Source organism: Pithys albifrons, chromosome 6 (assembly GCF_047495875.1).
Source record: "Pithys albifrons albifrons isolate INPA30051 chromosome 6, PitAlb_v1, whole genome shotgun sequence".
NCBI lineage: Eukaryota > Metazoa > Chordata > Aves > Passeriformes > Thamnophilidae > Pithys > Pithys albifrons.
In genome coordinates, this window is record NC_092463.1 from 5,819,925 (window position 1) to 5,835,598 (window position 15,674).

Consider the following 15,674-nt stretch of genomic DNA (forward strand, 5'->3'; position numbering starts at 1 on the left):
ATTTTTTGTGTTAGTGCAATGCATAGTGTAATGGAACTGCAATGTCATAAAAAGCATAAATAATAAATAGGAAGTAATTTTAAGTGTTTTCTGGGTTCTTATTTTCCTCTTTGTGTTAAGTATAGGTGGTACACACAACAGTCATGTGCCACAACATATCCAAATAAGCAGTATAAAGGTGGAAAAGGATGTACACTGAACTTGCACAGTATATTCCCAGTGAGGGTTTTCCCAGCTATTCCCAAAGACACGGGTATGCAGCAGCTCATGCTGAGCTCAGAAAAGATGAAGTAGGAGGAGCTCACGAGGTCCCAGCATTGTGTGACTGGTGAGCGATGAGAATTTATCCTGTTAGCTCTGTGCTTCAACCCTTTTAGAAAAAACTGAGTAAACCAGATTTCTCCTGTAAAAAAAAAAAAAGGTTCAATGATGGAGTTTTTGTGCATTTGTACACCTGCACAGTCACCATCAGTGGGGATTTTATGGCCTGTCCCCAAGACAGACATGCACTTCCTGCTCAGTGCATGAAGCCATACTCCATGTCACCCTCAGCTTGGGAAGCAGAGCACTGGGAAAAGTTACAAAGTCCTCTACAAGGTGATGCCCATTCTTGCAGTTTTCTGAGTTATAAAAAGTAAATATGCTCCTGTATTATCTTAATGACACAAAAGTACACTGAAGGAATTATCTTTTCAAGTCTATTCCTACCAGTTACCACAGGCTGCAGCTTTTACACATGACTGCTGTAAGACATGTGAATCATGCCAGACTGAGAGATTTCTTCTCAGCCCCAAAGCAATGGGCTAAAGATTGATAGGCATCCAGGGCTGCCACTTCCAGTCTTACCTTTATGGCCAGCAGTGCTCTGGCCTTCCTTGCTGAAGTTCAACATCGAGTGTGGACAACAACACGTACTCTCTCTGTTGCGTCAGAGGCAGTAACTGCTTAGAGAAGAGATGTTTAATGAAATACCAAAGTGAAGGGGAACATCTGCCCAAGAGGGCCAATGGCATTCTGGCCTGTATCAGCAGTAGTGTGGCCAGCAGGACCAGAGAAGTCATTGTGCCCTTGTATTGCACTGGCGAGGCCACACCTCAAGTGCTGTGTGCAGTTCTGGGCCCCTCACTTCAAGAAAGACATTGAGGTGCTGGAGCAAGTCCACAGGAGGGCAAGAGTGGAGAAGGGTCGAGAGGGTAAGTATGAGGGTTGGTTTCTTGTAGCCTTGTTGTGCTGTGTGCTGAAGGAATCTGCAACGATATGAAATCTCCTGGTCCTGGATTATCAGTCCATTAACCTAGGAGAAGTGTGTGCTCTCTGCTTACCCCGACCATGTGGTCTCTGAGAGCCCCCAGAAAGGACACACAGGGACCACTGGCAAAGGCAGGAACAAAGAGGAAGTTTAATCAGGGGTACAGGTTTATATGGACTTTGGAGGGATACAAATTCACCAATAAGGGACAAGAGGGAAGTCTGGATTTGTGCCAATAGGAGTAAGGGGATTTACCTTCAATGGGAGGGGGTTACAGGAAATATGAGGTCACTGTCCTTCTCCCAGCCCCGTGGCCTGGCAGGGGTTTATGGGAAGAAGCAATGACTATGCAGTTTTTACATTTAGTAAATTTAAACCACATTAAAAACATCAGTTGCTAAAGCATTCTCAGTGGCTGGCATATTTTCTCCATCCATCCATCCATCCATCCATCCATCCATCCATCCATCCATCCATCCATTTCTGGCATGACATCCTCCAAGCCATGTATTGAGAATGCCTTGCCACAGGTAAGTCATGTAAGGAGCAGCTGAGGGAGCTGGGGGGCTTAGCCTGGAGGAAAGGAGGCTCAAGGGGGACCCTCTTGCTCTCTGCAACTCTGTGACAGGAGGTTGTATCCAGATGGGGGTTGCTCTCTTCTCCCAGATAACAAGCAACAGGACCAGAGGACGTGGCAGCTTCAATTTCACCAGGGGTTGTTCAGGATGGACATCAGGAAGAATTTCTTCATTGTGAAAATGGTTAAGCATTGGAAAAGGCTGCCCAGGGAAGTGGTGAAATCCCCATCGCTGAAAGTGTTCAAGAAACAAATGGATGTGGCATTTCGTGCCATGTTTTAGCCAATGGTGTTTCATCAAAGGTTCAACGTAAAGATCTTGGTGGCCTTTTCCAACCCTAATGATTTTATGATTCGATGACCTCTTCAACAATCACATCATAATGAAGCTCTTGGATTTGACCAATGTCTGAATTCCCAAGGAAAACCAAAAATATTTGCCTTTTTAATGCCTGTACTTAGATTCCACATGAGAAGTTAATTTTCACTTTCTGAAGAGGCCATTGCTGCTAATCATTTTTAAAAGTCAACCAAAGTAAACCTGAACATCATCAGAATGAATGACAGTTCTGTTGCCCTTTGCCCTGTGGTTGATGCAGACAGCACTTTGAAGTTCAGTAAACATGTCCCGATATTTGCACAAAGTCCTCAACTGCAGCTGGGAAGTGCAAGAGCCAATGTAAAGCTGAAGTACAAGGCTCTGAAAACAAAATCACAAACAGCTGCTAATGTGGGATGTCACAGTCTTGCTCCACACCCTGCCCTGACCTTGCTGAGGTTCCCATGTTGTCTCGGTGGCAGCAGGTAAAGAACAATTAAACTCAGCACACAGGATGATAATGCACCTTATTCAAGAGTTACACTCATTGTCTTGACACACTTAGTGTAAATAAAAGCAAGATAAGCTGCCTTCTGTCTCTAAAGCAATATCACAGAAATAAATGTTTGATTGGATTGCTCTTTCTATGTATTTATATTTTTCTCCAGCTGTGCAGTACTGAGAAAACCTCATGCAGAAATGGAACGCGGGATGGAAGGACTAAGAGCTGTCCTATGGAGAAAGACTTGGGGATACTGATGGATGAAAAGCTGGGCAAAAGCCAGCAATGTGAGCTCGCAGCCCACATTCCCCATCTACTCTGCACTGCTGAGGCCCCACCTGAAGTACTGTGTCCTGCTACAGAGATGCTGGGAAAAAGATGTGGAACTGTGGGAGCAGTTAAGAGGAGGGCCATGAAAATGGACAGAGAAATGGCTGGAGCACCTCTACTATGGTAAAAGGCTGAGACATTGCAGTTGTTCAGCCTGGAGAAGAGAAGGCCCTGGGGAGAGCTTTTTGTGGTCTTTGAATATATAAAGGGGCTTATAAGAAACATGAAGTCAGACATGTTACAAGGTATGTAGTGACAGGACAAGGAGTAAGAGTTTTAAACTGAGAGAGGGCAGGTTTAGATGAGGTATTTGGAGGAAATTGTTGACTGTGAGGATGGTGAGACGCTGGCACAGGTTGCCCAGAGAAGCTGTGGCTGCCCCACCCCTGCAAGTGTCCAAGACCAGGTTGGAGAGGGCTTGGAGCAACCTGGGATAGTGGAAGGTGTCCCTGCCCATGGTAGGGTGTTGGAAGGAGATGATCTTTAAGGTCCCTTGCAACCCAAACCATGCTGTGATTCTGTAAAATGAGTAAATTTTCAGATTTATGGGTGAAGTGCTTCTTCCTCTTGGAATGTTCACAAAGTGGGCCTCACATGACTTGGTGCCAGCCCTGCTAATGGTATTCTGAGAGCACTGGGTGTGAGTATTTTCCACAGTACTGTGATGCAATTTCTTTGATCCATGTTAGAGCAAATAAAGCTCCAGTGCAATTATCTAAGATTATTTCAGTGTCTGTGTAGAACACAGATTTGAAAAATGCTCTTACTTCACTAAATTATTTATGAGGGTACAATAACACTAAAATGAATAGCAGTAAGTAGAGCAGCACTGTATTCCCTGTTCTCATATTTCCTCGTTCACTGTGAGCAAAACAGAATATCTCATAAGGAGAAAAGCTCTTTGCTTAGTTTAAGGAAACAAAACTTTTGACAGAATCTGTCATAAAATGAATGACAAGTGAAGTAAGGCCATGCCTCCATGCTATCAGCCTCAGTATGTTACCTGTGCCATATGGTTTAGTGTTGCTACAAGAGGAGACATAAACACACATCCAGACAGACAGTCTCATGTAAATGTAACAGAGTGCCAAAAATTCTTCTTTTACATACATCTGTCTAATCAGACAGTGGAAATGTACTGTATTTCTAAAGCTTTTATTTTTTATTTTATACCTGGTTTAAATTATTTAAGAAAGTGTTGTCTCTTTTGTAATAGCATTTAGTGAAAACCTAAAACTGTATCTTAGGTAAGGAACATCCATTTGTGCCTTTTAAATGTGGCAATCATTGTGATCTGATGCTGATTTGAGGTACAATTCTGCTGTCACTGTGTCAGTGAAATTGTTTCTGTTGCCTACAAACAGCACAAGCTGCCTGCATTCTGCATCAGAATTACCTTCTTGAGTTCAAGTCTCTGAGATTTTCAGCACTTACCTACCCTGATTGCCTCTCGTGTCAGCTTTTAGCATGTTGTTCCATCTTCATGCTTTTTCACACATAGCCCCTTCTGCCTGCTGCCTTACTCAGACAATTCAGAGACTTGAAGGAAATAACTCCCATCTTTTCTTCCTTCAAATTGTTCCTTAATTTTACTTATGACTTGCATCCTTTTCACTTCAGTTTGTTTAGTTAAACTTTTGTGTGTGAGCTCCCATCATGTTAAAACTCAATGTCTAATTCTAATTATCATAGAACTCAAGACTCATAGAATGGTTTGGGTTGGGAGGGACTTTCAAGATCATCCTGTTCCAACCCTCCTTCCACAGGCAGAGACACCTTCCACCAGACCAGGTTTCTCAGAGCTGCATCTAACCTGGCTTTGAACACTTCCAGGGACGGGGCAGCCACAGCTTCTCTGGGCAACCTGTGCCAATGCCTGACCAACCTCACAGTCAAGATTTTTTCCCCAATATCCCATTTAACTCTGCCCTATGTCAGCTGAAAGCCTTTCCCCCTTGTCCTGTCACTCCATCCCTTGTCCCAAGTCCCTCTCCAGCTCTCTTGGAGGCCCTTAAGGGACTGGAAGGGGTTCTAAGGTCTCCCCGGAGCCTTCTCTTCTCCAGGCTGAACAATTAGAATAAGGTGAACTTCTGTGTCTTCTGTCCATTTTGACAACAGTAAATACAACTGTCAGCACTGCCTCCCTGGCCACTGCTTTACAGTTTAGTACAACCTGGTCCCAAGCAATAGAAGGTAAACCAGAGAAATGGCACTTTTTTGCCAGACTAAGCTGCATCTATACCAGTCAGAGCAGGGCCAGGGCATGGAGTCATACACTGGCATCCAAATATCCAAACTTTCAGTCTGTTACTGTGGTTCATGGTATGACTTTGCACAAAACACCATCCCAAGGAAAGTGGGATATGTCTGAGGGACATCAGCTAGATACACAAACCAGGTCAGTCCAGTTGGTCTCAGGACTAGAAAGTCTAGAGATCATTTTACTTATTAGCAAAGATGGCTACACAAGTCTTTGCAACTGTTTAGTTAAGCAAACCATAAGTTAAAGCAATGTAACTGTGAGTAAATAATTCTTTCCTCCTTCCGTCCCCACCCCTACACCTTGCTGTGTCCTCCTTCAGAAAAAATATGTATAGGAAAACATCTGGTAAGAACAGAGCATCATAGAAAAATGCAAAATAATAATACAAAAATGCACAGTAGCAAACCAGTGGTTATTCAAACAGCCAAGACAAAAATAGGAGCATCTTCAGACACAGAAGGAGATGAGTCCTGTTTGTTGGTTGGTGGCTTTTTGTGGCATCCCCTGGGCAGGATTTCCTCAGAATAAGAAGCAAAAGCCATTTTCCACCTTGTACCTGGGGTGACACTTTTGTTTGGAGCTGTAAAACTGCAGTGATCCCAACCACCTGCAGCTACACTTGGCACTACCCTTCTACCCAATTTCATAGCCATGACTTTTCCAATTTGATTATAAACTGCTTGGCTTTTGTTTCTGTTTGCAAAGTGCTCAGAGAGCATTCACTGACACCTGCATTAACTGTATCTGTTTAAAAGGGGCACATTACTTTTAAAGGACAACATTTGCCTCCAGACAAAGAGCTCCTGCACAGCAAGTCTCCCTTCCCAACCTAACTGGATATTTGAATGTGACTTAAGTGATCCAGATGTGTCCTCCCATAAGAATGAACTCTATTCAGATCTTCCTGATCTCAGTATGTTAGTCTAGACCCCATTACTTTGACTTCTCTTCCTGTTTATTGACATTAAAAGCACTTCTACTCAGAGAAGTATTAAAAAGAGAAATCCAGAAAAAAATGCAACATATTTCTGCAGGAAATGGGCCTCTCTTTATATAAAGGTAAGATTTGTTTATTATGATGGGACAGTGATGGAATCCAGAGTCCTTGAGTTGTATTATCCATTTCCTTTTCTTAACATACATTCTTTAGTTTATATTAAGAGATGTGAGTAAATCACCTGTGTTTGTATGAATATCAGAAACACAGAACACAGTCAGGTGAATTGAACAAAACCCCATTTAATGGTAATGGCCTTTTGTTTGTGTGACATTACTTCTACATAATTCCTCATGTTTATTTGAATGAAACATTAGAAGAAGTCAAGATAGAAATGTATGAAGGACTTTTCCTCAGAGGAAAAACTGTAACTAAGGCTAGAACACATCTGAATGTACTGTATCATATGAATAAATAACATCTAGAGAAGTGAGGGAAAGCAAGTATTTCATCAGAGGGCTGGAGCACCTCTGCTCTGGAGACAGGCTGAGTGAGCTGGGGTTGTTCAGCCTGGAGAAGAGAAGGCTCTGGGGAGACCTTACAGGTCCTTCCAGTACCTAAAGGGGCTCCAGGAGAGCTGGAGAGGGACTTTGGACAAGAGTGTGGAGTGACAGAACAAGGGGGAATGGCTTCCCACTGCCAAAGGGCAGGGTTGGATGGGATATTAAGGAGAAATTCTTCCCTGTGAAGATGGCGAGGCCTTGGCAAAGGCTGTCCAGAGAAGCTGTGGCTGCCCCATCCCTGGAAGTGTTCAAGGCCAGGCTGCATGAAGCATTGAGCAACCTGAGATAGTGGAAGGTGTCCCTGCCCTTGCATCTAATCCCTGACAGACTAGATGGTCTTTAATGTCCCTTCCAACCCAAACCATTCTGTGACTCTGTATTTTGCTCTAAAGGAACAGCTTTCTTGCTTTCTTGATACAGAACAAACCATCTTATGATGGTGAAGCAGAGGCAGAGATTACCATGGATATTTACATTTTGATTCTTAGATCCCTGTTTCATGTCTAGCATCTTGGGGTGGTTTCCAAGGTCACTTAATTCAATGGAAAGATTTGCATCTCCTTTCCAGATCTGGAATTATTTCACTTCAGTGTTTTGATGAATCCAGAATGGTTTCTCTCTGTGTGTCCTAGTTCAGCAGGAGGGACCAGCTAACCCTGTGTGAGGGTGATCAAAGCTGTGTATTCTACCCCCTCTATTCATTCCCCAAGGTCAATGGGCCATTAGCAGCAGCTGCCCAGGGAGCCATTATCACTTCACACTCAGCCTGAGGGGGGTGGAGCTGCTAATGGGCCATCAACAGTTCAACACCCCCTGGCTCCCAGAGTTAATCACCCATTGTGTGAGTCCCCGCCCAGGGGAAGGGACTGAGAGCTCCCTGAGGGTACATAAGGGGTGGGTAAGAAGACCTCGGGAACCTCTCGTCGGATCCAGAGCAGCAGCAGGACCTTGACAGGAGGAGATCACCGCTCTCGCCCAGACCACAGCCCTCACCTGCACCAACAGGTTTTTCTTTTCCTTTTGCTCTGGACTTGGGGGAACCACAGGGGTCTCAGCACAAGGGCAAACAAACCCCCTTGGGTTTGTGCCCCAGGACACTGGGTTATACCGCTGGGGTTTTGTGAGTTGAAAGCAATTTCCCTTGTGTGTCAGTGTTGCTATTGTAATATTATTATTAAATTTTAGGTCTGACTTATAATCTCTCTCGTGGTGAGTTCATTTCCCCTGCTGGTTCACCTTTAAACCAGCACACTGTGTGGGATCTCTTTGTGCACCAGTGAAAGGACTTCACACGGAACAGGGAAAACTTTTCTCTCTTGCAACATTCAATATAGTGAGACACAGGAGGAGGAAAAGAAGGTGATTTCCATGAGGATGATTCTGCAGAGCTTTGTCTCCCTGAGCACCCATTACAGTCAGTAGAAACAAACTCCACTGTGGGGGGAGCCAAGGAACATAAATTAGGAGCCTGCACTGAAAGATTTTCTCTTCCTCCATCTCCTTATACAAAGGTAACTTCTCAGAAAATTATGGAGATGTCTCTCAAAACCCATGAAAAGACACTTCAGGGAACCAGTCCTTTAGTAACTGTAATCCAGTGACAGAATCAGATAACTAAAATTCCTTTTTTTAATTCCTGAATTACTTTTTTCTTTAATAATTAGTCCTACTTTTTGGACAGCCTCTTAATAGTGCAGTTTTCCTCAGACAGCTATTTTCCATTAATTTTCATCAATTTATTCCTCTTTAGTTTTAATAGAGAACTAAGTTAATGTGGGTTTGTTTTGGGGTTTTAACTGATGTAGTTCAGAATTCCAGCACAAATGTGGGATGGGGTTTGTTCTCTGGCTCAGGCCCCCTCTGCTGGTCTTCCCAAAGCAAAACACAAAATACCAGAGGTTTTTCATTACCAACTAATATTTTAAAGAGAAAAAATCAGATTTTTCTTTCTAAACCATTTACTATCAGAATATAAATCAGAAGGAAGATTGGCTTTGGGACTGTGAACTCAGCAAGGGGGAAGGTTTTCAAATTAATTCAAGAAAATAATTGCATAATCAAGCATGTGAACCTGTGGAATTTCTCAGGCAAAAAGTCCAAAAGTGAACTCGGCCCAAAAAGCTGATCCCAGTCTGATCTTGCTCCCAGCAGCATCCTGTGATTGGCATTTTAATGAAGATATTATGTAAGAAGCTCCAGAATCTACTGGGGTTGGGGTTTTTTGTGTATCTCAGCTAACAAAAGCCACAGGCAGCATTCCTGCTTGGACAATACATATTGTAAGGAGATAAAAAGGTAAGGAGATACAGTGGCTAAATATTAGCTTACATTGCAGCAACACAATATAAAACAGAGATGAACTAATTATTCTTCTGGGGAAATCCCTGGGTGTGAGAAATAATTAGAGCACAATGCTTTTCTAATCAGGTGAAGGACAGGACATGCTGGCATTGGGAAAGGGGAAGTTTGGTGCTACTGGTACTCCAGCAGTTCCTTTCTGGTATCCAAACCCAAGAAAAATGAGCTCCAAGACTACTCTAACTAATACATATAAAAATGTTTCCTGCACATAAAAATGTTTCAGGGAGCAATATATGTTAGCACAGGTGTAAACCCAGAGAGGTTCAGGAGAGTCACAAAAGACAGTAATGGTCCATTTTCCATTGCTGAGATTTTTGATAATGTTAAAAAGCATTTTATATGTCACAGCAAGAGGCAAGATATTGGCCACAGGTATTTAAATCAAAGCTCTCTAAGTTTCCTGGGTAAGTAAATTCTTCAACATACTGGAGAAAGTGCAGTGGAGGGCCACCAACATGGAGAGAGATTTCAAGATCCTTTGCTCAGCTGTAAGGAGAGAAGGATAAGGGAAGACTTTATTGCTGTCTTCAACTCTTTTCAGATGTGGAGGGATAAGGCAAGAGACAACAGGCACAAATTGCAACACAGGAAATTCTGATGGGAAACACAAAAACAGGTGCCCAGACAAGTGGAATTTCCATTGTCAGAGATATTTAGGCTGGGTAGTAGGCAAAGGTTCTTCACCCACAAGGTGGTGGGCACTGAAACAGGTCCCCCAGGGCAGTGGTCACAGCAAAAACCCTGACAGAGCTCCAGAAGCATTAGGGCAATGCCCTCAGGCACATCGTGAGATTGTTGGGGGGGTTTGTTGGGGGGTTCTGTGCAGAGCCAGGAGTTGGATGAACCTTGTGGGTCCTTTCCAGCTCAGGATATTCCATGATTCTATGGCTCAGCTGGACAGAGACCTAAGCAGCTCCTCATTGGACCTGCTCTGAGCCAGGAGTTGAACTAGATGACCTCCAGAAGTCCCTTCTAACCAAAATTATTCCATGATTTTATGATAAATGACTACAGTATCATTAATCCAGCTTAAACTGATGAAAGATACTTTGACATTACTAATGCCTGCCTGAGCAAATAAGAAATTTAAACCCAAACCAGACTCACTGAAATCAATGGGAACCTTGAATTTAACTTGAAAGGCACTGGATCAGCTTCAATGCTTTTAGGATTTGTGTTCAGAAAACATAGTAAGCTTTATTTTTGTAGACAACACTAGAAATTGCCTTTTTTTTTACTGTGGGTTTCTCAGTAGTTTTTGCCTTTGCAGCTCAGTGAGAACTGCTTTCTTTTGAGTTTTCACAAATCCTACCCAGAGAGTTGCCAGCAGAGCAAGGGGTTTGCTCAGTGCTCTGAGGGGGCGTGACTGTGCTTTTCAGTTTGCATTTGCAGGAAAATTCCCATTTGCTGAGTGTTACTGGTAACGAGCCTCTCTCATCTAATGTGGGTTCAGCTCAGGTCAACCACTACATTTGTGTTGAGACACTGTCTATAATAATTGAAATTTGTGTCATAGAATGGCAATCTTGTGACCTCGGTGGAGTGAGCTAATGGTTCCAATCCTGTTTTCAGCAGGCTGTTGTGAATTAACATGGCCAGTGCTTTCCCTTTTTCATCTCATTGTTTTTCTCATCTTTGTAAGACAAGCCTTTGCCCTCTTCCTTATCTTGTCTTTTACAAGGGATTATGTTATTTATTTTGAGCATAAACCAGAGTAAAACAACACAAGGGAGTAATTATGACACAATAAATGTCAAGTACTAGACAATTATTTTGATCATTCCTATAAAGGTTAAAAAATAAAAAATAAAAAAAAATCAGTGAGTTTGTAGAAATGTAATGTATGCCTTTACACTCACAAATAGAAGGGAAACAGATTTATCTTAATAAATAAATGAGTGATATACTACAAAGAAAAGGGTGGGGGAAAAAAAGCAAGGAAACAAGCATATTTCAAATCCTTAAATCACATTCCCAAATTTCTCAAGAAGTAGTTGGCCTCCTAATCCATGGGATTAACTGTAATTTCCTGAGATGGGTGGAGACTCGAATTACCTCCAAGTAGCATCCATGTTCTGAGTAATGCTCTGATATGAAGCTGAGCCACGTTATTTGCACTTAAATGCTCTACAGAAGAACATATATGACCTGTAATGTGACATTTTCCTTTCCTGGTAGGTTCTTCCTCATGAAACTCCGAGCTTGATCTGCACAACAAGCAGTTTCTCTTCCCAATGCCCCCACATTGCTTTGCTAATATTTTCTTCTGTACCATCTCCAAAGAAACACAACACCAACATGGTGGGATGAGGGTTGTCATAAAAATGCTAAAAATACAAGTTACAAATTGTTTTGCTTTCCTAGGAAAGCCATCATATACAACTTGTGATCTCATATCCATTTTTGCCATTTCCCTTATGCCAGCAAACATGAAACAATGTCTTTATTTCTTAGTAAAACCACATCAGTACCTATGTAATGAAACTAAATTTAAACTTTGGCAACTAAAAAGGCATAAGTGACAAAATCCAGCTGCAGAACAGGATTAGCCTCTAAATCTGGGACTCTCCAGAATCTTTGGTACTGTGGAAAACCTATTTTGCAAAATACTAAGTAACGTTTAGATTTCAAATATCTCCTTTGCTATTTGATTCTGACATGTTGCTTTTTGCTTAATTTAACTGTTTAATTGACACAAAAAATTTATCTCCTCAGCTGGGTCCCAGTTAACAGGCTTGTTAAAAGAGATAACAGATTCAACATAAATATAGGAAGGAATGTAGCAAAATGTAAGTTGTGTTTGGTTGTACAAAGAAGGTGACTAGATCCAACTTTTTAAAGTAGGAAAAGACTGGTAAGACCAAAAAAAGTGGGAGTTTACAGAATATAAATGGTATCTTCCCATCAGAACTGTTCTTCTCCACATATGGAAATTCCAGTCTTTCCCAAATTTTAGAACCTTTTGCCTGAACTTTAATAACTATAAAACTCTTAAGAGCATCATAAGACTCTTGATGACTCAGGATGAAGTATTCTTATGCATCAACAGTCTGACTTGTAATTTCAGCTGTGACTGCTGTGCTAATTTTTAGGTTAAACACCTGCCAATTGTGGGCAGGCCCATTAAAACTGGCTGGGTAACAGCAGTTTTTACAACGTGGCAAGGACTGAGGGATGATCCTACAAGGCTGAGGTCAGTGGGAGCTTTGTCACTGACTGCAGTGGAGCCTTCCTGCATGGACTAACAGCAAAGGAAAACAGCAACTTCCATATACCTTCAAAAGAGGAGAACATCTAATGAGCAGAAGAGGCGAAGGCCCAGCTGATAAAATATTCTGGGTGTTCTCCACTTCACAGCTTGCCTTACAGCAAAGGAAGATCTTGTCAAGAAAAATAAACTGCGAGAAACTCAATCTCTTGGTGTTCAGTGATGAAGATTAAATGAAGTGTATCCCCTTCAGCTTGGCAAGAATTGTGGAAAGTATCCATGCTGGAGTCCTGTTGTATGAGGATCCGACCCAGCCTTCAGAATACAAAGCAACTTACGATTTCTCCTGATGTGGCTTTAAGCTGGTGGATGGTTCCTGTGTTGAGGAGAAGCACAGATGGTCCCAAAGAGACAACATGCATCATACCACAATGAGCCTGGTGGGTAGGACAGGGGCCAAAATGAGTTGGCATAGCCTGGCAAGCTGTGCCAGTGCTTCTTCAGACATCAAACATGGTTATTTTGTCCCTTTTTCCGTAACAGGTTCAGGACACACCACAGGCTTTCTACCTGTTCCATTTCAACTACTGAGGCAGCTGAGATTCTAAAGAGAGGGTGAAAAAAAATCAGTATTTAACTGATTCTCTTGTCCCCCTCACTTTTTGTTTAAAATGCTTGTAGACTATATTGACATTCTTTTTCAATCTCCCCATTTCACAAGAAAAGCAAATTTTCCTGGCCATCAGGTCTTCAGTGACATTTTCCCACAGATAGAGGGAACCATGTAAAATTCAGGTGATTCACAGATGAGCCCTGAAAACCTTGACAAACTGCATTTTTTTATCCTGAGGTGTCTAAATTTCTATCAGCTAACTTTGGGCTTTGAAGAAAGTGGGAGAGGTCATGCTTTTGTTATATTTCATATACAAAAGAGTTGGAGATAAATGGAGGGACAAATCCCCAAGAATATTCTAGAATATTAAGATTATTAATCTATACTACTTTCTATGAATTAGATTTTACCTTTACTATCTTACAGTCCTTTATATGAATGTATTTTATATGTTTTATTTTTATTATGATTATTTTTGCATGCTTTATATTGTTATTATGCTTCTATTTTTAGTATGCTTTATATTAATTTTCAGCATAAAAGGATTTTGCCTCTATTGATATTGGTCTTTACTGTACTTTGCTTTTGCTGATTTTCCTGAATTGCAGGTTTCTTCCATCAGCAAATTCTCCCTGGAAAAATAAAACTCATGACTGAGCATTGCTTGCTTTCTCTTACAGCTAAAATAAGAAAAACCACATTGTGATGTCCCAATGATTTTATACCTAATTTTGTAGACTGAAAATTGCCAGCATTTGGGTTTTAACTGATGTCATAACTCTGAATATTGTTTTTAAAAGCCATCAGGAGAGCATGGATGGATCTGTGCTCAGAGGGAACAAAGTGTTGCAGTCTGGGAAGTGCTTGTCAGGACTCCAGCAGGACTTGAATTATATGAGAACTGCTGCATTTCAAGCATGCAGGATGTTTGCATGTGATGCTCTTCAAAAGAGTGAAGTCTTTGTGACATCCCTCAGATAAATTCAGCTTGGATAGAGGATACACCCTAGGTGTGTGCTTTTGATGATTTAAACATCATGTGATTATTAATCATCACTCCAGCACTGGCATTGTACGGAGTTCCCAATGGCACAGCTGCCTGAGCAGATCCCTACAGATGTCATCAGACCAGGGTGGGTGCAGGAATAGCACTGGGAAGACGTAAAGCCTGCACAGCACAGTCATCCAGCTGGCTTTTAGATTCCAAAAATAGGTGCAGCCCCCTGGAGAAGGGACAGGGCAAGGCATCAATACTTCCCAAGCCAAACACAAAGTTTTGGCAAGATCCCACTATTACAGGTCACACTTACCACTAATATGAAGATTTCTCTTAGATAACCTCTAAGCACGACAGGAAATTAATAATTAAGTAATTTTAGCCATCCAAAAATTGATGGTCTAGTCTAGGTGATCACCTCAGCTTCTTCTGTGCTTACAGAAACTACAGAAAAGAAAAAAAGTCACCTTCAAAGAACTTACACAAGCTGCTCCAGACACCAGTGAAAGCGCAGGAGTAATTATCATCTGGATGTGCCCTTCTGCTTCCACCAAACCAGGGCAGCCTGGTCAGCAGCTTGATTATATGTCTAATATTTAGCTGAGAATTAGTAGGTGATACAAATTCTATACCAAACAGAACAAACCCCCCACAGTCTGCCAGCTTTTTAGGCTGCAGAGTAACTTCCAATACATTATTTCCTACGTACATGAGGTCTATATGGCAGACCATTTAAGAAAGGAGAAACAGGGACAAGTAAGGGAAGCTGCAACCAGGGTTTCAGATGAGAGAAGTACACTTCTTTCCACTTAGGAGTCAAGAAATGTAAATGGTGCAGTACAACAGTTCACAATAACAACAGAGATCCTTCCCCTGCACTCTGCCCTACAGAGGACACATCTGGAGAACTGTGAGCAATTCTGGTCTCCACAGCTCAAGAAAGACAAGGAGAGGGTCCAGCAGAGGCCACAAAGATGATGAGGGGTCTGGAGCATCTTTCTTATGAGGAAAGACTGAGGTAGATGGGCCAATTTAGTTTGGAGAAGACTGAGAGGGGATCTCATAAATATCTCCAAGGCAGGTGCCAAGAGGATGGTGACAGGTTCTTTTTGGTGGTGCCCAGTGACAGAACAAGGAGCAATGGCCATAAACTAAACAAGAAATTTCATCTCAACATGAGGAAGGAATTCTTTCTACTGATGGTGGCAGAGCACTGGAGGGTGTGGAGTCTCCCTCTCCAGAGGCATCCCAAACTCAGCCAGATGTGTTTTGGTGTCACCTGCCCCAAAGTGACCCTGCCCTGGCAGGGGGTGTTGGACTGGGTGATCTCCAGAGGTCACTTCCAACCCCAATTATTCTGTGACTCCATGATATTGGTACTAGATGTCCCATGTTTGAGGAACACACACACAAAACTCTGATACTTCATGATATAACCTTTAATAAAAGAAGTTTAACCTGCTGGTGTTAAACCAGAAGGAGTTAAAAGGAATGTTGGGCAATAGAACACGCAGATTACAGCAGGCACTTACAGGGTATGGCCATTAGGTTGGAAACCGATTCCAAAGGGCAGTTAAATTGCCATGTGATCCCAGTAGCAACTGCAGTCCCATTTTCTCTTTTTATGGGAAATGATGTCATTGGGAACAGCTTCATCGGGCTAAGTGTGGAATTTTCTAAATTGAGTTTTAATGAATAGATTGGACAAAGTCATCCTCCTGCCTGCAATAACCAAATGTGCATAGGTGGCAAATA

General features: G+C 42.1%; 1 long non-coding RNA gene across 1 annotated transcript; it reads left to right on the forward strand.

Moving 5' to 3' along the window:
* The first annotated feature begins 12,276 nt into the window (after nucleotides 1-12,276).
* LOC139673593 (uncharacterized) lies at nucleotides 12,277-13,580 on the forward strand. The gene is made up of 2 exons (XR_011698146.1): nucleotides 12,277-12,749; nucleotides 12,853-13,580. It is a non-coding gene; the product is annotated as an uncharacterized lncRNA (long non-coding RNA).
* The last annotated feature ends 2,094 nt before the right edge of the window (nucleotides 13,581-15,674 follow it).